The sequence below is a fragment of the Micropterus dolomieu genome, linkage group LG23 (genome assembly GCF_021292245.1).
Source record: "Micropterus dolomieu isolate WLL.071019.BEF.003 ecotype Adirondacks linkage group LG23, ASM2129224v1, whole genome shotgun sequence".
Lineage (NCBI taxonomy): Eukaryota > Metazoa > Chordata > Actinopteri > Centrarchiformes > Centrarchidae > Micropterus > Micropterus dolomieu.
In genome coordinates, this window is record NC_060172.1 from 15,252,608 (window position 1) to 15,256,082 (window position 3,475).

Here is a 3,475-nt window from a genome sequence, read left to right on the forward strand (position 1 = left end):
AAGGGGACAGCTGACTTTATGTTAGCTAATCAAAGCAGACGAAACCGTCACCATCCACTCAGATTAGCAGAAATAATAACGTTATATGATATAAAAAAAGGGTAACAGTAAGTTACATAACGTGAAGTTAACTTACCTTCGTCCCAGAATGTTTGCTTCTTTTTTTTCTTCTTGAACGATGTCTGTTCTCGAATGTCCGTTTAGAACTAACCGCCTAAAAATTCAAAATTCCGATCGCGGTGATTCCATGATGCAACGCGGTGCATGTAAAACCACTGTAAAACTCGGCGTGTACAGTGTAGTTACAATAATAATACAGGACTGTCCATTAATTTCCCATGATGCATTGCCACTTACAGTAAAAACACAAATACAATACATTGTTGTAAGATTTACTGTATAAATTACATCAATTGCTAACAGTGTACAGTTACTTTATGGGGCTTTTATTTGGAAAACCCAGGTCCATCCCTAGTTCCTTGTTTAGAAACACTTACTGTCTGGGGCTTTTATTTTGAATAATTAGGAACATCCCTAGTTGGCTGTTAACATACAGTGACCATTAGGGACATTGATTTAGAAAATCAAAAAATACACTTTTATGTGTGTGTGTGCCTGCTGGAACACACGTGTATTCCGTTTTGTAGGTAAATTCATGGCAGATTAACTTCAAGGTATGTTTTGGATTGAAAAGTTGCATACTTCATTGCATGAACGATGTGGAACATTTTATGGTTTAAATTTAGTTTATAGATAAAAGTATGAATAAGGATATACAATTTGAAAATTGCTTGAAAAAAATTTGAATGTTGCTATCCTGTCCTGTCCTTTGTGTGTGTGTGTGTGTGTGTGTGTGTGTGTGTGGAACTGCACTAATTAGTTTCAGTTAATATGGAAGTCTATGTGGCAGTTGGCTGTCACTGCTCACTCTGCTGCCTGTGTGAGTTACATGTCTGGGACAGTCAAAACTTTCCCCAAGTTTTGGTGTAAAATGTATACAAAGTAAAAATTGTGTGTCATTATAAACTAAAAGCACTGAAAATTACATGAAACTTAAATTGAGATTGTGTAACAAGTATATACGATATGATAAAGTTGAATTATAACTTTACTTCAGTTGAATATGTTGAATCTTTAATGGGATTTGAAAGTCGAATAATATCCATAAAGTAGGAAAGATGTGAAACTTTAGCATGTGATGCATGTTATTAAGTAATAAATGCAACAGTGATAGAAGCCCAGAACTGCCACTGCCTGGATCTAAAATGCAACTGTGGTGGTGGGTGTCTCACCATGCATGTAGGTGTATACCAATGCAACAAGCTAAACACACTTCTAATAAGGGTTAAAGACAGCACAGAGCCTTTAATTTTTTTTACTGGAAGAAATTGTGAAACTGTGAAAACACTTTTGGACAACAAATCATAAAATGAGATTCCACAGATATTGTTAAAAATAAAATAGTGACACAATACTGGATGAACTAGTATAGACTAGTTGTCTAGCCTTGCTACCGTAATAGACAGCTGCCTCAGAAGGCATCACTTTCAATTGAAGGCAGCTCTGTTTACATTGTTTTCGAACAGCCTTCTAGGGCAGCAATTATGGCAATGTGTGGCGTCAAACAATAAAACATACTGATAAAGTATACTACTACTACTACTACTAATACACAATAATTATAGGCTAATAATAATAATAACAATACCTTCTTTTGACTGAAATAAAATGTGAATGCCTTCCATTCTTAACACACACTTAATAGCAACACTTTTATATTGATATGCAGCTGTAGTATTCTAAATTACCTCCACTGGTGTTACTTGAGACTCAAGGAGAGCCTCTACATTGACATCCTCATCAACTGGCTTATTCTGCCTGAATTGGCTAGAGGTGTCCAAGTCCTGGATGTATGGCCCCAGGAAATAGAGGATGGACATCTTCAACTCCACCCTGCTGCCCCTGAACATGACTTTCTCCCTTTCTCCTCTTTTTTCTCTCTTCTGTGTCCCTCAGGTATTTCCACTTCTTGTGAAATGTTGTCATTGTTCAGATGTTGTTTAGTTGTTGTACAGGTTAGTGACTGTGGTATTTGTCCCGCCCCTCCTCCACTTTGAATGGTTGGCTGGGTAAAAAAGTGACAGTGACACTGCATTTCACCCAAAGATTTTTCAACTCTAGGGGACTACTAAGCACCCAGTGCCCAGCGCAAAATAGACACTCAGCGCCTCGTCACGCTGCTGCTTTTTTACCACGTTGTAAATACTCTGCAATAAATTAAAAGAATACACTGACCTGAGGAAAAAATCCTTTAGTGGACACAGGCCATTAAGGTAGTTTATTTATCATTGTAAAACACAAGGTTGTATAATGAAATGAAAGTTATAAAAGTATTTCTATGAGCAGAGGCTGTTCTGAAGGCAAAAAGTTTTACTGTACTTCTCTTTTTTAAGTACATGATATTATAAAATACTAACATGTCACACTCACAAACTTCCTTTTTTATAAGACTGCAGGTAAACTGCTTTAGTAGTGAAATACCTTTTGTAATTTGACAAAAATCAGAATAAGAATCAGCTTTAGCCAGGTATGTGTACAAGGAATTTGACTCTGGATTGTGGATGTGGAAAATATAACAACCATACCAGTTATAAACTGTGATGTTTGTTCTTTCCCCCTGTTTATTAAGTACACCAGCACCCAAGTAAGATAAAGACATCTGTGAGGTGCTGAGGGTGATATTGGGGTGAGCAGACCTACAGTATGTTTCACAAGTGTCCGCTCCCATTCTGCAGGACCAAATTGCATGTAAACTACTTTGTAAAATCCCAATCTCCAGACAAATGTAAAGATGATACACCCTGTCTCCACTGAAATATGTGCAGACTTTAATGTATCTTAGTATAGATATATTAAATCAGTATTAAGCACATTATGAGGTTATCTGTTTCTCTTTTTGTGCTACTAATTTCTTAAATGTGTATAATAGGCTGATTCCCACCTAGTGAAAACAATCCCTCCAGCCAGTTATCTTTTGATAAGTTGCTTTCCTAAAATGTGTTATACAAAGAAATTGTTAGATTCTAATAACCTCACACTCATTATTTTTTTTAGTCTTTGAGGTGGTTTGGATGTCTGCTTTGCTTTTTCTGTGTGCAGCCTGTCTGTGCATTAGCAATAATCCCACAGCTCTGAAATCTTGGCTTGTTGATTTCCAAATAGGGTAAACACATCAAGCATACAACTGCAGCACTGAAAATTGGTACAACCTCAGGTTATTTAGAAAGGAAATATTAATCCAGTGTTGTATTGTTTTTTGGAATGCTTTTTTCCACTCCACATTTATTATTTATTTATTGTGGAGTGGAAAAAAGCATTACATTCGATATCTGGCTGCAGTACCAAAAAGCAACAAAGTAAAGCTAATGAAGACAAACACTATCCACCAAGAAAGAACTATACTGTATACCCAAAC